The 23,084-nt window shown below is 50.8% G+C and overlaps 1 protein-coding gene across 3 annotated transcripts in view; it reads right to left on the minus strand.

The window, feature by feature from the left end:
* The window catches only part of Syne3 (spectrin repeat containing nuclear envelope family member 3), an 88,346-nt gene that overhangs the window by 61,643 nt on the left and 3,619 nt on the right, over positions 1 to 23,084 (minus strand). Inside the window, exon 1 of one of the 3 annotated variants that reach the window (XM_052738884.1) lies at positions 21,774 to 22,124. The exons of the other annotated variants lie outside the window; for them this stretch is intronic. The gene's annotated coding sequence lies outside the window, so the exon portion shown is untranslated. Of the gene's footprint in view, positions 1 to 21,773; positions 22,125 to 23,084 lie in introns of those variants that run through there. 3 annotated transcript variants of the gene reach the window in all.

Below are 23,084 nucleotides of genomic sequence, written 5' to 3' on the forward strand. Positions count from 1 at the left end.
TTCTAAGAGTGGAGTGTAAGAAGGAGGGCTGGGGGACTCTCAGGGAGCGTGAACTGGCTATTGAACCTGAATCCTGCCCCATTCACCATACCCCCCTGCAGGGCAGCAGAACCTAGACTTAGGAAGAGCCCAGTGTCTTACCCCATCTTGGAGAGAGTGAAGCGGTAGTAGACAGGCTGAGGGAACGAGTGAAATGTGCACAAGCTTTGGAGAGGTGAGGTGCCACGACCTTCTCGGTCCACTAAGTATGCAGTCAGCTCTCGATGTCCAGGGCTTCCACATCCATTGATGCAGCCAACCACATTGATCAATCTTTTTTTTTTTTTTTTTGAGACAGGATCTCACTATTTAGCCTTGGTTGGCTTAGAACTCACTATGTAGACTAGGTTGGCCTTAAACTCATAGAAATCCTCCTGCCTCTGCTTCCTGAGAGCTGGAATTAAAGGTGTTTTGTTGTTGATGTTTTACGTTGCATTTGAGCTGGGCACAGTAGTGTATACCTGCAATCCCAAAGCTCAGGAGGTGGAGACAGGAGGATCAGGAGTTCAATGTCATCCTCAGCAACAAACTGTGTTTGATGCCAGGCTGGGCTAGATGAGGCCCTGTCTCAGCACCCCCGCCCCACCACCACCACCAACAACAAAACCTTTGCATTGGTCAGCTAGTGCACTCCTGCAATCCCAGTACACAGGAGGCTAAGGCAGGAGGATTGCTTCATGTTTGAGGCTACCCTGGGCTAGCTATGCAGTGGCTTTCAGGTCAGCCTGAACTGCATAACAAGACCCTCTCTCAAAAACAACAACAAAAAGCATATGTCTTTGACATTACAGGCATTTTCTAGTCATTTCCTGAGAAATACAGTATTTCAACTAACGAGAATGCATTGGTTGACTTTGTGGTTCATGCATGCAGGAGGATGCACCCACAGGTTCTATGGAAATGCTATTCCATTTTATCTAAGGGACTTGAGCATGGATAGATTTTGGTATTCACTAGGGAGGGGGCAGGGTCCTAGAACTCATCCCCCTGGGATACTGAGAGATGACTATCAATGGTTATACAAGAAGGCCCACTCTGAAAGAGAGTTATAAGGCTCACTTCAGTTAAAGCCACTGAGAACACAGGCCAGCAACTGCTTTTGATAAAGGGCTCTTGAGATTGGCCCATCACAGATAAACAGTCCTTGGCTGTGAAAACCGGCTGCTGCTGGAACCACCTCTCTCTCTCCGGTAGACTGACTATAAAATAGCATCCTCAAGGAGCTTCCCCAAGCTCTCTAGCAATAGGCATAGGCTGGGGGATGCCAAGATTCCACCTGGGAAACTCTGGCATTGGCAACTCAAAGAAATTGAGAAGGGAAAGGAGGCAAGCAGGCCACTGTGGGCACCCCTGATGCAGGCTGGGGCCCCAAAGGCTTTACTATGGATCCCCGAGTTTGGGCTCAATTAGTGCAGGCTCCAGGAGGACAGCCAATCAGAAGATGTGAAAATTCACAGGAGTCCTTAGGGGTTCTCCGGCAACAGGGTCAGCTGCTGACAGAGAATGGGCAGAGCTCAGCAGGCATGGGACTGGCCATCTGCTGTACAACAGATTGTGCTAAGGTGGGTGCTGGTACCTCTGGGGCCTGGCTGGGATGTAGAATGCCCCATCCCAGGCTGATGCCAGCCAATCAACACAGCTAGGCTTTACAGAAGGGCATGTTAAATGCCTATATTTTACACTGAAGGTGGTAATGTGTACACACACACACACACACACACACACACACACACACACACACACACACTGAAGACCAACGGGCTAGGCCAGTGGCACCTATCCTCAAACTCCTTAAAAGCCTTTGGAAGTCCTGCTAAACCAAACTGCTAGAACTTATCCATCAGATTCTAAAATAGTGGGACAGGGGCTCGAGAGATGACTCAGCAGTTAAAAGCACTGGCTGCTCTTCCAGAGAACCTGAGTTCGATTCTCAGCACCCACATGGAGGCTTACAACCTTCTGTAAGTTTAGTCTAAGGAAATCAGGTGCCCTCTTCTGGCCTCTATAGGCACTGAATTCACAAGTATGCATGCAGGCAAAATATCCACACACATAAAGAAACGGAGTGGGGTAGAGACAGAAGAGAGGGAGAGAAAATAAATATGAAGGTACATGAGTGTGTGAGTGTCAGAGGCCATGGGCAGGTGTGCACATAAATTAGAGACCAGAGGTCAAGCTTCGTGCCTTTCTTCAAGAGCCATCCATCCACTTTAGTTTTTGAGAACAGGGTCTTTCACTGGCTGGGAACATGGTTGGGTTTTTTCCCCTCTGTATATGTTGGGGGTATAGAAGAAGTGGGGGTGGAGGGAAAAGAGAGAGTGTGTATATGTTGGTGTGCATGGGGGCCAGAGAAAACCTTGGTACTGTCCCTTTGAAGCCATCTGCCTTTGTTTTTGTAGGCAGGGTCTCTCACTGGCCTGGAATTCTCCAAGTAGGCCAGACTGGCTAGCCAGTGAGAGCTGGTATGCACCTGTCTCTACCTCCCCATTACTGGGATTGCAAGCATTTGCCTGGCTCCCCTCAGCCATTGCCTCTTCCCTCAACGTGCATTTCTGAAGACTAATGAGCATTTCGGGATGACCAGGGCTCCGGGAGGACAGGGCTTATTCCAGCTGTGTATGCAGCTGTTCCGGTCATATATATGGGGTGAGGGGGGCTACCAGACCTTGCCTGGTTAGAGTGAGCATGAGCTAAGGATAGACACAGGAACTCAGCCACAGTCCATCTTGGCTCCCTGCACTCTGGCCTACATTGCCTCAACCATTTCTTTTCCAGAACACAGAGCAGGCTTCCAGAGCAGGGCCAGGCTCCAAATTCTAATGGCTGTCACTACAGGAAACTTCCATAGGATTCTGTAGAGCAATTAATAGTCCCAAGTGTTGTTCTCTGTCTCCCCAGAGGCACTGAAGGTCACCTGAGGAGCTGGTTGCTCTCAAAGATGGCAGGGTTCCCTGATGTCACCTCCCTGTGACAACTATGTCTCCCAGAACTCTTCAACTCCAGCTTTTGTTGTCTCTGCCCCCAGCAAGTTGTCTCTCCCATCCCCAAGGAGCTCAGTACCTACTCTGAGGGAAAGGCACCAACAGAGTCCCATTTGGGAAGGTGTGGTCAGGGAGCGGGCAAGGCCAGAAGCCTTCCCTTAGGAGTACCACCCAGAACCATTCTCACAATGTGGGGAGAAGGAAATCCTGGACAGCAGATCTGTCCTGCCCACACCTCAGCAGGGAACATAGCACTCACATGCCCAAGTAGTTGCAGAAGGAATATCCAAGAGCCTGCCTGGGCTGGGAGGACAGTTCACCAGCTCCTGGCCTGGAGACCTGTTGTGGAATATTATTTTAAGATGTCTTACAATCGTTTATACTGTGGAATATTTGTTTAATGATGCAAAGATGTGTCGCATTCTTTTATGTTGCATTTGTTTAACTCTTCAAAGCTATGTTTCTTTGCCTGTCTAAAACACCTGATGGTCTAATAAAGAGCTGACCATCCAATAGCAAGGCAGGAGAAAGGATAGGCAGGGCTAGCAGGCAGAGAATAAATAGAAGGAGAAGAACATGAAAGGGGGAGCAAGGAAAGGAGGAGAGAGGACACCAGGGGCCAGACACCAGCAACACAGCCAGCCACGGAGTAAGACAGAAAGAAAGGCGTATAGAATAGAGAAAGGCAAAAGCCCAGATGGGACAATTAGTTAAGAAAAGTTGGCTAGAAACAAGCCAAGCTAAGGGCAGGCATTCATAATTAAGAATAAGTGTTCCTGTGATTATTTAGGAGCTAGATGGCAAGTCCTTAAAGAGCAAAGAGCCTAAGAGTTAAAAACAAACAAACAAAAAACAAAGCAAAACAAAACAAAACAAAAACAAAAAAACAACTATAGGGACCCTCCCTGTGAAGACCTGACTCAGCAAGGCGGGGTCATCCAGGAAGTCACATCCTGTCCCTACAAGTGTCCAATCCCAGCATCCCTGTGCTCACCACTCACCCTTCTCACTGGTGCTATGTGGTCCTGGGAATTGAGGCACATGCCAAGCTAGCACTGGCCCAATCCCCAGTAACTCTGTCTCCTCAGGCAGGATTTTTGCCCACATAAGGGGGAAGTCCCAGAACCCACTAGACCTGCCTGGCCAGCTAGCCACTTCCTGGGCCCCTCCCATGAAACCTGTGCCTCCTCACAGGACTGTGGACCGCAGTGACCATGGACCCCTCATTGCACACTTCCCATTGAGACTTCAGACATGACAGCTCACTTGTTTCCCTCCACCCCCATCCCTCCTTATTTTACAAGACCGGGTTTGCTATGTTGTCCAGGGCTCAACCTCTTGAGTATCTGGCACTACAGACACAGTCACCATGCCAGCCTCATCTTACTGATTTTTTTTACACTTGTGATCCAGTGTACCCTTCCTGGACTTCTGAGTTCATAGACTCCACCATGCGCTGCGCAAACCTCTTACCCTCCACACTCTTTACTGTGCTCGCACCAGGCCCTGGCTGAAGGCCATGAGGATGAGGAGCTGAGTGATGGGGAGAAGGTAGCCAGGAGGAACCTGCTCCAAGTCCTGGGATGCTGCTTGCCAACTCTTTGAATAAGTGGCTCTCTGGGGACAAAACCAGGCACTCTGAATCAACAGCCTAGAGGGTGTAAAGCCAGAAAAACAAACAGACCTCACCCATTGTGCATCAGGCAATCTGAGCTCCAAAAGGCACCTCTGTAAGCTCTGTCCCACCCTCCTGCAGGCCCCCAGAGCTCTCTCCAGAGGACCTGGACTGCCATGTAGCTTTGAGGCTGTCACAAACAGCATCAATCCGGAAGATCAACAACCTATACACAGGCTTCTGAGCTCTGAGTTTGTGTGCCCATGCTCCTGTGAGAATATAAACACACACAAGGTCTTGCCCTGACCTGCTCTGATTCAGACACTGGGAACAGCAAGTACTCACAGAATGTGTGCATGGAGAGATGATGAACCTGGCAATGTACATGGGAATCTTTCCCCTGTTGGAACTTAGTAGGTCTTCAAGATGTGCTCTCTGCTTATTTCATTCCTTGATAAACACTTTCAACCAGCTCAGGAAGCCTGAGAAAGGCCAGAACCAGAGGCAGGAGTGGACTCTGTTTGCCCCCAAGTAAGAGCTTTCTGAAGGCCATAAGTGGGGGGACACAGGTCTCAGTGCAGGCCCCTCCACAGATGAACTCTGAAACTCAGTCTCCTCCCAGCTAAAACAGGACCAGTGGTTGCCACCTGGCTTCCAAGCCCTTCCAGATGAGTGAGCTTGAAGTGGGAAGGTTGCTGACAGGGGACGGGGCACCTGGATTCCCTCAGGACATATTTCTAACAGACTCACTGGAAATACCGGAAATGCTTGCAGCCCCAAGTATGAAGCACTATCATTAACCTCTTCTGTTCCGACCTTCTAAAGGCTAATTGTGCCACTTTACCGTGTTACAAGGCGTCTTAGCCCTGGGCTGGAAAACCACCTGCCGAGGAGCCTTCAAAAGCTGCCTTAAATGCTACATTGTTCCACACTACAACCCCAGCCTTTGTCTACAGCGCTTACACCGCTCTAGGGGCAAATCTGCAGGAGGAGGATGCTATAATTAGTTCTACGTTATGAATAAGGAAATGAGACCTTAAATAGCCTGCCCACGAGCCTGAAGAGCCAGGTGAAGGCTGGAGTGTCTGGGCTCCAGAAGTTTCCCACAGCCACTTGCTCAGCATCCAGTGGGTCAGTAGGTTGTCAAGGTAACCAGCAGGTGGGCAAGGAAAATGACAGCTGCTTCTGGGAAGCAGGTGGGAGAGGGTTTCCCAGAAGCCCTCTTCACGGTGGTCTGTCTTGCTCCCTTGGTTCAAGTTTGCCGAGTGACCCTGTTGGTAGAAGCTCTTGTCGCCATCCTCCGTCTGAACCTGCAGCCTTCAGTGCACAGGGCCAGCCGGCCTGCCCCCTTACTGGTCCCTGGACTGCTCATCAATCAGTGTGTGTCTCCTGCTCAGTGCACAAAACCCCCATGCAGTGACACAGAGGAGCGGGCGTGCAGCTCTTTACCCAATGAGCACCCACTGACCCTGACATTCTCATTCTCACACAGCCAGGCTGGAACCACCCCAGGTCTGACTGTGGTTCCAGGTCTCAGGCTGCAGGGTAGGTCTTCATGGCATAATAAAGCCCTTGAAAAAGCCAAGAAGAGGAAGGCGCCAGGCAAACCCCTCAACCTCTGCATGTCACATGGAAATCCTCGCTAGCTGGGCTGTTTTTCAGATACGAGACTGGAGTTTAACCAAAAGAGTCATACCGAGATCTTATTTTGAGATGACATCTATGTAGCCAAGGCTAGCTTCAGACTGGACATAGTCCTGCTTCCATCTCCCAGAGTGCTGGCAGTACTGGTGTGTGACACACTTCGAGCTTGCCAGGACCACAGAGCAGTGCAATGGTAGAGCTAGGGCCAGGATTCATCTTGGCATAAAAGAAACCTGGGCCTCTCGGGGGTGGTGTTCTATTTCTTCACAGATAAAGAAACGATTATCCTCATACAGACAGATTCTTACTTTCCATCAAGGGCGCCAAGAGCATTCACTGGAGAAAGGATGTTTTCAACAAAACAAGCTGGACATTACAGACAACGGTATGAAGCTGGAGCCGTCCTTCACGCCACACACAAGTCCTACCACAAAGGGACCAAAGGCTTGAACGTCAGAGCTAGAAACAAAATGTAGTGAGGAAAACACAGCCATGGCGCTCAGAGGCAGGAGGACCAGGTGTTCACGGTCACCCTCAACTGTGCGACCAGCCAGCCTGGGCTATGCGAGGCTTTAGCTCAAAGAACGTTAGAAACTGTGGGCCCTCAAGATGGCTTAGCAGGGCTGGGTATGGTGGCGCACGCCTTTCATCCCAGCACTCCAGAGGCAGAAGCAGGTGGATCTCTGTGAGTTCGAGGCCAGCCTGGTCTGCACAGCGAGTTCCAGGACAGCCAGGTCTACATGGAGAGACCCTGTCTCAAAAAACAAACAAACGAAAAGATGGCTCTGAAGGTAAAGGCACTTGCCACCAAATCTAACTCCAAGTTCGATCCCCAGAACCCACATAGTGAAAAGAGAGAACCAATTCTCAGTCATCCTCTGACCTCTATATGCATGCCACAGCATGTATGAGTGCAAGCATACTACACACACACACACACACACAGAGAGAGAGAGAGAGAGAGAGAGTAAATAAATAGATAAATGTATAAAAAATAAAATAAAAAACCCTGCCCAGTCACACTCTCCATATCCAGTGCCACTGAAAGGTAACTAGTCTTGCCAACTTCACCATCATCAGTGACCTACAATTGCCCTGTCAAGGTCATCTATGTATGCCAGAGGAAGATCCTATAGTTTGGATAAAATGTTACCAAGTTCCAGTTACAATAGCAAGCTCAGGGGTGGGTGGGGGGAGCCTAGCAGCAGCCATGTGTGTGTAAGTGCACTGACCAGGCCTTGAGTAACCCTCCACCTTCCAGATGGAGAAACTAAGGCTCAGAGAGGCCAGCTCTCCTTTCCAGATCAGACAGCCACTAAGATCCTGACTCGGAAATGGGCCCATGTGTGTCTGTGGCCAGCAACGGTGCCAGCAGTGAGCCGGTAACCCAAATGAGGAAGTGAGTCACAGGCAACGGAGGGGGGCTTCCTTTTTGAGTCAGAACAGGACTTCCCCTCACACCCAGAGGACTGCAGAGATAGACGAGGTGGCAGCTTGGCATCATCGGGCTACCCCCTGCATGTAAGCATCTGTCCCTGATGTGGGGACAAGCATGACGGTATGCATGGCTTTGGCTTAGAGCTATCGGGTCTGGTGAGCCTTCCTCGTGTACATGTGAGTACATGGCTGCCAGTGAGTCTACGGGGCATTGGCCTGGCCTAGGGTGGACAGCTAAGTAACCCTCAGCTTGGCCCTTCTCATCCCCCGTGCACAGGCCTGTGAAGACACCGTATCCCTGAACAGTCACCTAGGTGCGGCGTCTCTCATCTTCCCGCAGGTACCATGGTCAGCATCTCTTGTCTCCCAAGCTTGGGAGACGCCAAATTCATCTGATGACAAATCACATTTCAACACCCACTCAAAGCTGGTGGGCAAGAGATCACAGAGGTGAACAAGCAGGATCCTGCCACCCCAATCACAGAGCCCTGCTCTTCTCAGCTGACCCTGACCCCAGCACTCAGCCTCTCCCCTCTACTGGAAAAACAGCATCCGTTCTGAGTACTCCCCACACCTGTGGCCCACTTCTCCCAGCCGAGACACAACGTTCAGGGACCCAACCCCAGAGTACAAATGTCCTTTAGAAGTGCTCGCTAATGTCACTTTCCAAAACGGGCCGTTGTTGGGCTCCTGGACGGCCCACCAGGTGCCATGTACAGCTGTCAAGCTAAGTAGCGTTTCGGCATGTGTTTCTCTCCCAGGGAGAATGTCTGAAATTCTCATGAGCCTCCCTGGGGCTCTTAGCCCAAACTAACGTGCTTGCCACAGTGATCCTTGCTATCAGTTATTACTGTAAACGGCCCAGAATGTTCCATAGAGGAGAAGCCTTGAGCTCTCAATAGCCTTTCATCATTGATGGACAGTCACACTCACTATATTCTGACTTCTCGGTCCAACCGGATCATGTGTGAATTTATCATTTGGTTAACCACCAGGGAACCCCAGGGTCCTTCGGGGCTAAAGCCACTGTAGACCCCTAGGCATCATCCTAATCAGGATCCGCTGCTGGTTTGGGCCTTCTGTATAGCATGGGCCATCTTAATCGACAAAACACCGTTTGTGGTCACTTGGGCTGAGAAGCCTGACCATCGAAGATGAGAGAAGAGCTAAATCTGGGCGGTGTGGGCTGCTGGGTGGAGCAGGACCAACACCTGTGAGTCACAGCCTGCACCGTACACAGAATTATTCTGCACACGGGGTTCTCAAAGGCTGATTTCCCCGGGACACCTCCTCACCACCCATCAGAGCCAGACAGCTGAGCCAGCCGGCCTGGAGTCAAGACTGACTTTAACGCATTATCAGCCGATGGATGGCACACTTCCAACTACGAAGTCAGTACTGTAACCTGCCCTGCCAACTGCTGGCCCTGACCGGAAGCCTGATAGTGGTAAAGAGCTGAAACCTGTGCCCCGCTGGCACACAGTGGGTGCTGCACAAGTGTTTGTTAAATAATACATTCACCAAATGACTGCCCAGCTGCAAGGGGCGGGGGAGCAGAGGTGCAGTCCAGCAAAAAGAAAATGGCAAAGGAAAATATGTGGTGTCCATCCCGCGGAATATCCTGGGCCATTTGCTGTGAGAAATGCGATGAGCAATTTTGGGGCTGGAGCTGAAGAGAAGGAGCAGGCTGCCGAACGGTGAACCGTGTGCTCCTGTGCCAGCCGGCAGGCTTTCCTGGAAAGGGTCAGACAGTAAATACATCCTGTGGCCATGTGGTCTCTGTCAAGGCTACCCAAACCTTCCTCGGGGGTGTGAAAGCAGCTGCCGATGACCCCAGAAGGAGCTGGCTATGTTCCAACACCATCTGATGGACAAGAGCGGGTGGTATCTGGCCAGTGGGCACCATTTGCCAACCCTACTGCGCACATCCTACTTGTGTCAGGAAATGATGGAGACGGAAACAGATGCAGAAAACAGAGCAAAGGAATCCTCAGCACACGCTCTGACCGTAATCTGACTGCAGGGGGTACAAGCCTACATGCTCAGCACTGGGGTCGGCTCAGCCACCAAAGGAGACCAAGGCCAGCTTGGGCTATATGCCACCTCTTCTCAAATAATAATAATAATAGTAACAAATAAATCTCCTTAAAGTGATAGGAGCAAGGGGTATTTGATCCATTTTAGATTATGTGCAGGTGTGTGTGTGTGTGTGTGTGTGTGTGTGTGTGTGTGTGTGCACATGCGCACACATGAGAGAGAGAAAGAGTGAGTGTATGTCCTCAGGTGTCTGTATGTGAGTGCAGGTACCTGAGGAGACCAGAAAAGAACATCAGATCCCCTGAAGCTAGAATTACAGGTGACTATGAGCCTCCAGAGATGGGCAACAGGAGCGAGAACTCAGGCCCTCTATAAGAGCAGTAGGCTAAGCCATCTCCCAGCCCCATTTGTTTATTTGAAAAGCCCTTGGCAAGTGGTGGTGGCAGTGCTAGCTTTTAATCCCAGCACTCAGGAGGCAGAGGCAGGCGGATCTCTGTGAGTTCTAGGCCAGCCTGGACTACAGCGTGAGATCCAGGACAGCCAAGGCTCTATAGAGAAACCCTGTCTTGAAGGGGGAAAAAAAAAAAGAAGAGGAGGAGGAGAAAAAGAAAAGAAGGAAGGGAAGGAAGGAAAGGAAAGCCTTTAATTAACAAAGTGAGGAGCACAGAGTTCCCTAGACTTCCAACATAAGTTTAGAGTCAAGTACAACATTCACTGCTTGCTATCTAGAAACCAGATAAGCTTCCAAGTCCTTGGACTGACAACTCAATCTGGCTTCCTCATCTGCTGGCTGCATGACCTCAGGGTATTGACCTCTCTGCTTCTTAATTTCTTTCTGTGTAAGGCGGGTGGCTTCACTTTCAGTCTGAGGAAAACAGCCTCACCAGTTCTCAGGTCCTATAAAATAGCCCAGAGCACTTGGGTTTACTTGATTTAATAAAGGGGCCAGGCTGTGGGTGGGTAAGGGGAGGACCTGAAAGGCTCCTGGTAGGGGTGCCGGAGGGGCATACCAGGATACTTCTACTGGTTTCTCAGAGAATCTTCCAGAGTGTGAGTAGGAGGGGCCAGAGTCTTCTGAGAAAATAGTGGTGTCTAAGCATGGAGTCCGCCCCACGGCAGGAAGCCCCCGGAAGCTCAGCAAAGCCTCTCTCCTCCCTCTGCCCCCTCACCCACTCCCCACTGCCTGCCCTCCAGCTTGGCTCTGGTAGCAAGAGCCCCAAGTAGCTCCCAGGTTCAGCCCACCTTGCTGCTACTCCTGTGGGCCCCTCCTTTTCCCCTGCCTCCCTAGTCCCTGTAAGCTGACATCACTGCTTCCGGGAAATCTGCCAAGTGTCCAGCAGAGTTGAGCACCTAAGTTCCTTGAATCCTCCTCCTCCTCTTTAAATAGATAAGAAATCCAGAGGTAGGTACAGAATGGTTAAGTAACCTGAGCAAGGTCACACAGCAAGTCATTCATTCTGCTGCCTTGTCCTTCCCATAGTCCCGTGAGGGAGGGGTAGGCCTGAGTCTTCTGGAGAGCCACTTACTCCCCCAAGCCAGGCTAGCCCCTTCATCTTGGTCCACAAAGAGGTGGGAAGAGAGAGTTCATCCACCGGCATGTGCCCTAGGCTTCACATAGACCCGTGGTCAGCCTGATGAGCAAGAGCAGATACATTCTAATTATAATCCCGACAGCCTGCCAGCCATGACATAGCCCAATGGGAAAGGAAGGGTCCCAGGAGATGCTCTCTGGTGCCCTGCAGGTCTTGCTACAAGTCGGGTGACAGAAATTCCCATGTATTTCTCACATGGCCCAAGGGTCACCTTGCAACCTCAGCAGAATGGGGACTATTTGAAACCCCTAGGCAGCGGAAGTGTGACTTCCCCCAGGACCCTAGGGAGCAGTTGGTTTCCCAAGCCTGACTGCACTGGCCTCAGCCTCCATGGGGGCAGACAACATCCCTTCTTCCTCCCTTTCCCTCCTCCTCCCTCCGTGAAGGCTTGTGTTGGGTGAACTTCCAGTCAGACCCAAGGAAGTGATGGTGTTGGCTCTTGTGCGCAGAGCTGAGAGCTTATCTAACACTCTCCAGCCAGAGGGAGCTGGAGGGCTCTGCCTCTCCCTGGAGCAGCTGAGGGCACCCACCTAGATGGTAGAAAAGGATGGTCAGCATATGAGCCGCGATCTTTACCCCCTCTGGGGGTGGGGCATGCACACACACACACACACACACACACACACACACACACACACACACACACACACGGTGCACACAAACCCACCTGGCTTTCTAAACTATCTTCTCCCTCTCTCCCTCCTCTCAGACAATGCTGGTTTGAGTTCCTGGGAAAACTGACAGGCCACAGGTTTTGCATGAAAGGCAAATGCCATGATCCCCAAGTGGACCCACAAGAGTAAAACTGCCACCACCTTGTGAGAAGATGCATTCTTTTTTCGGTCACAGAGGAGGGCACCTTATGCCTGGGCCTATGCTTCTTGCTGCTTCCCCTACAGCTGTTAAGTATTTAGCAGGGGTTCAAGGCCTGGCCACTTTATTTATTGAGTGAGTATGTGTGTGTGTGTGTGTGTGTGTGTGTGTGTGATGGGGAGGGGAGTGTGTGCCATAGCGCATGCGTGGAGGTCGCAGGACAATTTTGTAGAGTCAGCTCTCTCTCCTCTTACCTGGGTTCCTGAGGACTCACACGGGGTGAGGCTTTTAAAGCAAACACCCGTCCCTGCTGAGCCGTCCTACCATCTGGGGCTGGCAGCACTTGCCATCTGCTGTTCCTGTTTATTGGCTTGCCTACTGAACTACAGGCCACAGGCATCCCCGGAGCTTCAAATATGGCCTCAAACATTTGTAAATGACAACATCATAGCATCATGTCCAAAGGCTGGACACACACTTAGGGCTGGGGACTCTTCAAAGTACTTGCCACACAAGAGTGAGGACCTGACTTCTGTGACGGTTTGAATGAAAATGGCCCCCATAGGCTCACAGGGAGCGGCATTCTTTGAAAGGATTAGGACAGATGGCCTTGTAGGAGAAGTGTGTTACTGGGGGCCTGGAGGGGGAATTTGGGGTATCTAATGCTCAAGCCAGTTCCAGTCTCTCTCTCTCTCTCCCTCTCTCTCTCTCCCTGCTGCCTGCCGATCCAGGTGTAGAAAGAACTCTCAGCTCTCCACCACCACATCTGCCTGCACACTGCCATGCTTCTCTCCATGACAATAATGGACTAAACCCCTGAATGCAAGCCAGCCTCAATTAAATGTTTTCCCTTATCAGAGTTGACATGGCCAGGCAGTGATGGCACACACCTTTAATCCCAACACTCGGGAGGCAGAGGCAGGCGGATCTCTGTGAGTTCGAGGCCAGCCTGGTCTACAGAGCGAGATCCAGGACAGGCTCCAAAGCTACACAGAGAAAACCTGTCTCGGGGGGGAAAAAAAAAAGAGTTGCCATGGTTATAGTGTCTCTTCATAGCAATACAACCTTAAGACAAGACAATTCCCTAAATCCATGTAAAAAGCTGGATATGGTGATATAACCATAATCCCAGTGATGGGGAATCAGAGACAGGATGGTCTCCTGGTCAGGCAGCCTACTAGGCAAGCTCCAGGCCAGTTAGAGACCCTGTCTCAAAAACCAAGATGGAATGACACCCAAGATTCACATTAACCTATACAGACAAACAGACAAATACACAGACAAAAAAAAAAAAATCCCTGAACTCTAGCACTCTAGCTCCTTCTAGAATGTCAATTCCAATGGACCCACAACGTTTCCAGTCTTGCTCATCACTCAGTGGCCCCTACCCAGGACAGTGCTTGGCACACGGGACACCTGCAGAGAGAATGAAGGAATGAGCCTCCATCCTGGAAGTGAGCTTCCTTCATCCTGTGGAGACAGCCTCACAGGGCTTTCCTGCTGCCTGCACATGCTGGGGACCTCCTGCTGCTCACACGTAAACCAAGTAGCCCCCAGAGAGAGGCTGAGCCTGGTTCTTGGCAGAGGGGACTCTGTGGGGAGAGGACTCTGCCCAGGGGAGGGGAGACAAAGGAGGAGGGGAGTCCTCCGGAAGGACAGTGGAGGGGGCTAGGGAAAGGCTCAGACAGAGAGGGAGATAGGACATGAAAAGCATGAATTAGCTTCAAAGTCATTCATCTCCAGCAAGGAGAAAATAAGGATGCCCCACTAGCCCACACATCCACACATTCACAGGGACAGTAATTATTAAGCATGGGGTTCTGGACAGGCAGGGTTGGTCCCAGGACCATGAAGTTCCCACCTTGTCAGCAGAGCCAGGGCCTTTGCAACTTTTTTTTTTTTTTTTTTTTTTTTTTTGGTTTTTCAAGACAGGGTTTCTCTGTGTTACAGTTCTGGCTGTCCTGGAACTCACAGAGATCTGCCTGCCTCTGCCTCCCAAGTGCTGGGATTAAAGACATGCACCACCACCACCTACCTCCTTTGCGACTTCTAGAGCATGAAAGCCCAAGGGAAAGGCAATACTGACTCCTCACATCCATCCTCAGTCTGAACAGCAGGGATGACCTGGGGTGACGTCCACCATCAGGGTGACAGCAATGACCTTGAATGATCTGTTGGCCCTGGTTTGGTGGGCACTTTTTTGGTACTACGCTCAGGTAAATACTCTCTCTGGGGCAAACTGAGGTCAACTGTCCACCTACTTTCAGCTTCACGTCCCCTCCCAAGGTCCTCCCCATCCCCTCCCAAGGTCCCCCCCATCCCCTCCCAAGGTCCTCCCCATCCCCTCCCCTCTCAGCCACTCACAGTGTCCTGCAGCCTGTTATGTGTGCTCTCAGAGGCAGTCAGGAACCAAGCGGCTTCTCCTGGGTCCACAAGGGACCAATGCCTGGGTGTCCCCATCTCGGTTCATCCTGCTTCTAAAGATGGCTGCTCCTGGTCAGTCACTGCCTCCTGTGGAGTGTTTCACCTCCCGAGGCCTCCTCCCAGCCCAGCTTTGACACTCAGAGTGACACTGCCCAGCAAACACACACCGGGTAAACTGAGGCCACAGCAGGAGTGAGGACGTACCCATCTCCACACACACAAAGGAAACCCAAAGGTAGCAGAGCATGGTGCACACACCTGAAATCCAGTACTAAGGAGGCTGAGGCAGGGGAGATGCCACAAGTTTAAGACCAGCCTGGGTTATAAAGCAATTATCAGGCCAGGAATACACAGCAATAAATATAATGACTATATAAAAATTTAAAGTAACCACCATAATATAAAGTAAAAATGGATGCTGAATGTTAAGATAAAAAACACCAAGGTTAAAGCTAGGCAAGGATGCATATCCATTGTTTGTTTCACAGCACGTGGAGGACCCCATTCTTCCAAATGGCCACTCCAGAATCCTGTTCTTCTAGAACCTTCTTCACTTGTCCAGAAGAAACTGGAGCTTCGAACCTGGAGCTCTATGTGGAGCAGTCCCCTCGGTCTGGAGCCACCCCCAGCTGTGGAAGTTGGTGAGACCCCTAAACAACACTGGTCCTCCAAGAATGGGAGGCCCAGCAGGACAAAGTCATGAGAACTCTCACCCCAGGGTGTAGAAGCTGATTAAATTAATCCCGTCAGCAAGCTCCCAGATCTATCTGTAATCTCCCGAAGGGCCCTGCAAGGGCATTGTTCAGAAAGAGCTGGGTATTTGCTAAGTCAATGAGCAAATGAATTACCAACTCCAGGCCCTCAGCCAATCAGCAGACAGCACTGAAACCTACCTCAGACTACTGTGGTTGGACTCAAACTCAGGGCAATGCTCCTGTCTCAGCCTTCCTAAGTACAGGGATTACAGGTGTGAATCATGTCCAGTCCTGGCAACCAGCAGGGCCACCTCCTGTTCCAAGATTCAGGGTTTCCTAGAAACCTGTGGACACCACCAAAGTCCTGTAGTCTATTCACCAAGTTTACATGGCAATGGCAACTCCAGGAAGAGATCCGGAGGACCAGACAGAAACATCTCAGAAAGCTCTGGAGAAGAGGCAAACACATTGTACTGAGAATTCTCCACACCAGCTTGGGAAACCTCTTTGTGAACCTACAGCCACTCATCATTGTATCCTAGCTCTCTGGAGAGTCCTGGCTTATCAGTACCTGAGGTGAGGGCCGCTCCAGAGCATGGGCCCCACCCTTCAGCCACTTGTACACAGGACACGCCTGGACATGCACACACTTGGCCTCCCAGCACGGCGCAGGATTGCCCTGCAAGGGTGTCTCAAAGGAATGAACAGAGCTGACCACAAAAAGTATAGATCGTTCCTTCAGTCACTCCTGACTTAAGTTTATCTTGAAAGAGCACTTTTTATCCTTGTGTCGAACAGGGAAGAGGGATCAATGGCATATCTATTATACATCCTCAGAAATAAGTGGGCTGGATAGAAACACGTTTGAGGCTGGGCGGTGGTGGCACATGCCTTTGATCCTAGCACTCGGGAGGCAGAGCCAGGTAGATCTCTGTGAGTCTGAGGCCAGCCTGGTCTACAGAGCAAGATCCAGGACAGCACCAAAGCTACACGGAGAAATCCTGTCTCGAAACAACAAAAAAAAAAAAAAAAAAAAAAAGAAAAAGAAAAAGAAAGACATTTGAGTACCTCTCTCTGGATGGTGTCTCTAGTTTGCATGGAAACCTGCTTCTTGACAGACAGTGAGGGCAGTGAAGGGAATGATGGAGAGAGGATAAATTAGTGCCACCCTAAAGTGTCCCAGGATGTCCCAGGGTAACCCAGGGCTCTCAACTATTCCCACCCATTAGAATTGCCTGGGAGTGTTCAGAGGAAATGAAGAATCAGCCTCACTTCCAGAGATTTCTAATTCTATTGGCCCGGTACTAACGCAAGTGTCCATGAAAACATCCTACAGTCAGGGCTGTTAAAAGAACCAGAACGGGCCAGAAACATAGCTCAGCCAGTAGAGTGCTTATCTAGCATACACACAGCCCTGGGCTCATTTCCCAGCACTGCCTATACCAAGTGTGGTCACTCTGGAGGTGGAAGCATGGAGATCAGAAGTTCGAGGTCGCCCTTGCCTGCCTATCTGGTCCTCGGAACTTGTGATATCCAGTTTCTCTGACAGTCACGCATTGTCCTTGGCTTGGAGCACTTCCCTCTTCTGAGTTCTACATTGAGAACCAGGAGCATCAAGGCTGGAAATCAGACAGCAGCTCTCAGTGTGCTGGGGCCCACCGCAGAGACCTTGGCCCTCCCCACACCCCGGTTAACTCCGCAAGAGAAAAAGGAAACCAAGACTGAGGTTTGTAGCTTGCATCCTGTCACCTGAGCCGAGGGCAGAGTCACCAGCCACGGTGCCAGCTCAACTCCCTGCAGGTGCCCTGGGTGGGGGGAGCAGAACTGCTCAGCTTCCTGCAGCCTGTCCTCCCCACCTGGGAGGACCCCAGGAAAAGGGGGAGGAGTACCCTGAGAGGATGGATGTTCAGGGATCAGGGAAGGTGTGGCCGGCTCCTTGGACAGGTGAGTTAGCTCTGTACAAGGTTATGATACGGCCAAGATACACTGCAGGCGCGAGAATCAGGGTCCCACCAGGTCTGTCGCATTGTACCTCAGGCCCAGGAATAGAAAGAAACTGACTAAATAAAAGTGGAACTGACCTTCGCATAGAGTTGATGTAAGCAAAACTTTGCTCTGTGGGGTGACTGAGCAACCCATGACCCCTGACTTCTTGGGGTGGGGGTTCACCTCACAGACCCAGCAAGATGATAAAAGGAGCCCCTCCCTCCCCACTCTCCCTAGAAGAGGGAGTTGAGGCCCAGTGAGACTGCTCTTGGGTGAAATTCTAAGGCCTTGTCCATCAGCCAGATGACACTGTGGGTGAGGGGGCCTGCCACCAAGCCTAAGGTTCTGAGTGCCACTCTCTGGATCCATACGGTGGAAGGAGAACAGATGCCAGAGAGTTCCCTCGGCTCTCCCCTGCACGTTGTGCATGCAGGGGAGTGTGCGTGTGCGTGTGCGTGTGCGTGTGCGTGTGCGTGTGTGTGTGTGTGTGTGTGTGTGTGTTTAAAGGCTTCCCAGGCCCTCCCAGCCCTCTGAGCTTCCCTCCCTCCAGGTTGTCACCAGCTAGGGTGGCCTATGTTTAGAGCACACTTCCTACCCACCAAACTGTTCCCACAGAGCAGGGACGTGTCCCTGGCATCTTGCTACCCAGTCCGTCTCAGTCAAGGTCAAGCACATGGATGGAATGCAGTTGTCCAGGGTATGTGGGTTACAGGGCGGAAGAGCCCAGATCCCAGCCACAAACACGTGTCTCTCTGGCTTCCAGACCACAGCCAGCTCTTGCTAGGAGCTTCATGACTAACCTTGTTGTTTCCTGTGGGTGACATACACAGGACCATCCTCAGTCCTCCTTATTGAAGCCAAGACCTCACCCAGGGGAAGCCAGCCTACTACTGGCTGGTTTTACCCAGAGAGAAGAAGCAGAAATGAGAGAAGCCTCCAGAAAAACAAAAAACAACTTTTTAAAAAAATCTATTCCTTAAAATCATTTCCAAGCCAAGCTAAGTTTGAAGTCCATAAATAGACAAGCAGGCAAATTACATAATCAGGCCGGCTGCCCAGGGCCGGTGAACGACCGACCGTTTAACCTGGCAACTTCAACTGGCTCACGTGCTACCTACAACTCCCAGCCTGTGGTCAGTGAGTCTCAATAGCCAACCCACAAGTTGCAAGTGGAGTTCTAGAAAGGGGGAGGGAACAGAGAGGGCCCTCTGGGGTGGGGCTCTTGCTCTGGGGGACCTGTGGCATTCTTGGGCCCATGCATGATCTTGGGGAAAGGATTTCCCCTGAGGAATGGCTTGGCATAGGAAAGGCCCGGGAGCTGCCCAGCTGGAAGGCTGAAGTCTAGGTTTGCTCTCCACTTTCACAATCCAACTGTGATGCCTGCATCCGAGCACCTGAATTCAACTTCTAACTCCTCTGGCACCTGAAGATGACAAGGGCAGGTCATTTGTCAACTCTCTGTCAAGCAGGGGTGACGTCAGCACACCTTTCAGAATTGCTGTGGGATGAGGAGAAGGAGAAGCAAAGAACACTGTGCAATGCTGGCCCTCAGCAAGTGCCCACTAGAGAGAGGCTGGCTGTCATGGCAGACTGGGCAGGGAATCTCTTATATGGCCCAGTCCATCCATCACTGAATCTGCAGGCATGGTCAGCCCTCTACTTCCACAGCCAAGGAGGATGCCATCAGACAGACAGAAAACACTTGCATCTGTCCTGAGTGGACTTGTTTTTCTTCTTCCCTAAATAACACAGCCTAGCATGGCATCTACCTTGGGTTGGGATTGTAAGGAGTCTAAAGAGGGTTTCTAAGTGCATGAGAGCCAGTGTGGTAGCTCATGCTATAATCTCAGCCCTAGGGAAGCTGAGGCAGGAGGATCACAGTGAGTTCCAGGTCAGCCAGAGCTATACATTAAGAGTTAGATATAGCGCTGCTTGCCTGTAATTCTAGCGCTTGAAGGCTGAGGCAGGAGAATTTCAAGTTCTAGGCAGGCTTAGATTATACATAGAGACCCTGTCTAAGAACAAACAAAAGCACACTAAAAGGAAAAAGGGGGAAAGATGTATGTAGCGTGCATAAATTATGTAAGGATGTGTTTTATAGAAGGGGCTGAGTGTCATTGATTTGGTGTCTTGGTAGTTACTCTTCATTGTCCACATGACTGGATGCAGAATCACTATGGAAACAAACCCCCATGTGTGATTAGGAAGGTGTTCCCAGAAAGGTTTCCCTGAAGAGGGAAAACCCGAGAGGATGGGCAGCAGCATTCACAGGCAGGGATCCTGGGCTGAATTAAAAGGAAGAAAGGGAGCTGAGCCAAGCATGCCACACCTTCCCTGCCAATAACAGACTGTACCTCCACCCGCAAGCCAAGATAAACCCTCCCTTCCTTAAGTCTTTCCCACAAGTGTTCTGTACAACTCATCCAATACCCTCGGGGTTCCTGGAACCAGCCCTCTGGAGATGCCAGAGGGAAACCATATACTGAGTAGCAAAGCTGGCTGGTGTTGGTCCCTGCCCAGTGTCTCTTGAGTTCCTGTAGAGGAGACAGACAATAGACACAGCTCACATCTCAGACAGTGCTAAGTGCTGGGATGACAGTGACCCAGTGATAAGACAGACCCTGCTGGTGAATGCGGGATGGTGCTACTGTGTGGGCGGAAAGCTCTCTCATGGGCTGGGACCATGGGCTGAGGTCCTGGTCCTGATCCTGAAATGGAAAGGGTGGGGTGGGGGCTCCCAGCAAAGGAGAGGAGTTGGGTGTGCTCCACCAGTGAGGTCAAGGCATTATCAAAGTTCCAGTGATGGCCTTCAGAGCTCCCAGAAACAGATAGACCCCTGAGGGACAAGGATCATGAGAGATAAAGACAGGTGTCACCGCTTATCTTGGGTCTTCCCTCCAGGGCTCACTGAGGTTCTGAGTATCCTGGAAACAGTAGGGTCTGCCCCACCCACCTCATTCCCCAGCCTGGAGCATGTGTTCCCCTGGCTTTTGTCAGATCTTATTTAGGCTGGAAAGCCTTTTGTCTAGTCATAATTATAACTGCCTCTCTCTGGGCTGCCAGTGAGCTGTGAAGATGAACGGGCAATAGGCAGGTGGGGAACCAGACTTGAGTTCTGGAAACCACTGATTAAATATCAGTAGCAAAGTACAAGAGAACAGAAAACAGAAATGATAATCCGGTGGAATCTTCTAGGAGGCGATGGCTACCACGTGCCGGAGGAAGAGCAAGGGAAGGGCAGTTGGCAGAAGTTGCCACGGGTAGTGAGGGTAGTTAAGTCAGAATGGATGTGGGGCTTTGTGGGACCCAAAAGCAATCCTGGGGGCAGGAAGGAGGGCAGACCCAATACTTAGGGAAAGAAAGAGCAGCCTAAGAAATCTGTCCCTTTCTGGGTGGGTGGGCACATGGCAGGGGTGAATCTCAGGTCCCCAAACACCTATTGCTAGGCTTCCAAGTGAGCAAACCTCACAGAGACCTAAATCGAGCCTCCCATCTTAAAGAGCAGGCTATTGAGACTGCTGAAGGTCAAAAGGCAGCTCCTCCCAGCACAGAGGGAAGAGGCTGCCTCTGTGAGTCAGCCTAGGGTATTATTCTAGTTAAATGTTTCTTGGGAGGGGCTCAGTCATCTCAGATCTCACATAAAACTTGAGGCTTAATTGGAGTCCCACCACTCCCAGCTTGGTGATGATGGCTGGGGCCTAACCCAGTCAACCAACCTTCCCATCTTCGTGTGGCCGTGAGGTCACACCACCATCAGCAATGGCGTGGAGTACTAGGGAAGGTGCGTGAGTGAGAGCACTGGGTGGGAGTCAGGAGGTCCATTCTTGACCCTGAGGACTGGAAGACTTGAGCCAGTCAGGCTGGGGAGTTGGCTCAGTTGGTAAATTGCTTGCCTTGCTAGCAGGATCTGAATTCGATCCCTGAAATCCACGGTTTCAAAATGATGTGTGGTGGTATACACTTGTTGTCCACCAGTGCTGGGTGGACAACAGTCAGGAGGAACCCTGGGAGGAGGTAGAGACAGAAGGAATGCTCGAGCTCCTTGACCAGCCAGTCTATCCACATCAGGCCAGTCTCAGGTCAGTGAAATACCCTGTCTAAAAACCAAGGTGGCCAGCTGCTTAAGGAACAACTTCCCAGGTTGATGTCCGGCCCCTACATGCATACACACAGACAGACAGACAGACAGACAGACAGACAGACACACACACACACACACACACACACACACACACACCTTTGTTTGTGGAGACTCAGTTTCCTTGTATGTAAAATTACAAGCTCAGACAAGGTTATCTAGAACTCTGGAATTCTCTTACTCTCCACTGCAGCTGTGGCTTCTAAATACAAGTTGAACATCCCCAATCTGAAAATCAGAAATGCTCTAAAACCCAGAACGCTACAAGCACCACCATGATGCCACACTTGACCTCCTGTTTTCAAAACACAAGGGCACTAAGAATATCCTATGCATAAGGTACCTAGGAAACATAAGTACACAGGTACCTACCTCTCCGGGGGGCAGGCAGGAAGAACACCTTCCGGTGGGAAGAGAGGAGGTCACTAGGGATCTGAGGGTGTCCCAGATACACCCCGACAAAACCAAGCAGGCCTCGGGTGCATCCCACCTCTGTCCTGCAGACAGCATGTTCTGTGCATGGGGCAGTGTGGGCAGGCTGGGACTGTCAGCTCAGAGTCCTGCCACCTGACAGCTACAAGGACCCCGCCCATCTGTTTTCCACAAGGCCATTTCCCTGTGGCCTGCCAGGCTGGGCTGGCCAGACTTTCTGCTTCTCGGGAGTGAAAACAATGTGTTCACAGTCCAGCACGTGAGAAAACAAAAGAGCCCATCTTTTCAGATCTCGCTGCAGGTTCTCTTGCCCTACCCTCACCTGCAGTGGGATTTGAAGGAAATCGCCCACCTCTGTGAACCTGTTTCCCCAGCAACAGCAAACCAGGACTGATCATACCCAGGGCACTATGCAGTCTGGGAATAAATTATCAAACAGAATGAGAAAGCAGCTGCCTTAGAGGACTCGGAAACAAGACTCCAAGCCAAGCTCATGTACCGCCTTCGGTGAGGTTTCTGTTCATGAGTCACCTTGCGCACACACTGTGGCTCTCCCGACATTGTCAGTGAAATCAATGTCATCTCAGGCATGACACCTGTGCCTCCCTGCCTGCCCTCAGGAGGAGGATGAGATCCCAGGGCATCAGGCTCATGTGACAGGTGGTGTCCCTAGGAGAGTCATGCACAGGTGTGGCTAGCCATCGTGAACTGTCCTCCTTATGTACATCTGTGTCCTGTGTTGACCTTGGCCAGGGCATTTCTTGGGGTTATTAAACCAGCAAACTGAACCAGGTGACCGGAAGTCCCTCCCAGCTCAAAAAATGTTATGATTTCACGGTTTGGAAGTGTAAATCATTAGGCCAGAACTTGAAGACATTCTGTTTTTATTTTGAGATTCCCAGCTTGGCCATTGTCTGGTCTTGTAGGACAAATGGAGAGGGATAGTGTGTCTCTGCAATAAAGGGAACACATGTGTCCCATGGGGGGAGGGGGCTTGTGTTTTTTTCTTTTAAACTCAGCCAGATGAACATTTGAGTCCAATGAATAGTTTTCTCAAAGATTCCAAACATGCTCATTATTATCTTTCAATTTTATTTATACTACATAAGGTTTGATGTAAGGGAGAATATATCTCCTATTTGTAATAATGGAATGTGAAAATATTTTTAAAATACATGGAGATGGTTCAGTGGATAAAGCATTTGCAGGCAAGCCTGACACCCTGAGTTCCATCCCCAAGCCTTACATAGT

This window comes from Peromyscus californicus, unplaced genomic scaffold, assembly GCF_007827085.1.
Source record: "Peromyscus californicus insignis strain IS unplaced genomic scaffold, ASM782708v3 Scaffold_15__1_contigs__length_86483966, whole genome shotgun sequence".
Classification (NCBI taxonomy): Eukaryota; Metazoa; Chordata; class Mammalia; order Rodentia; family Cricetidae; genus Peromyscus; species Peromyscus californicus.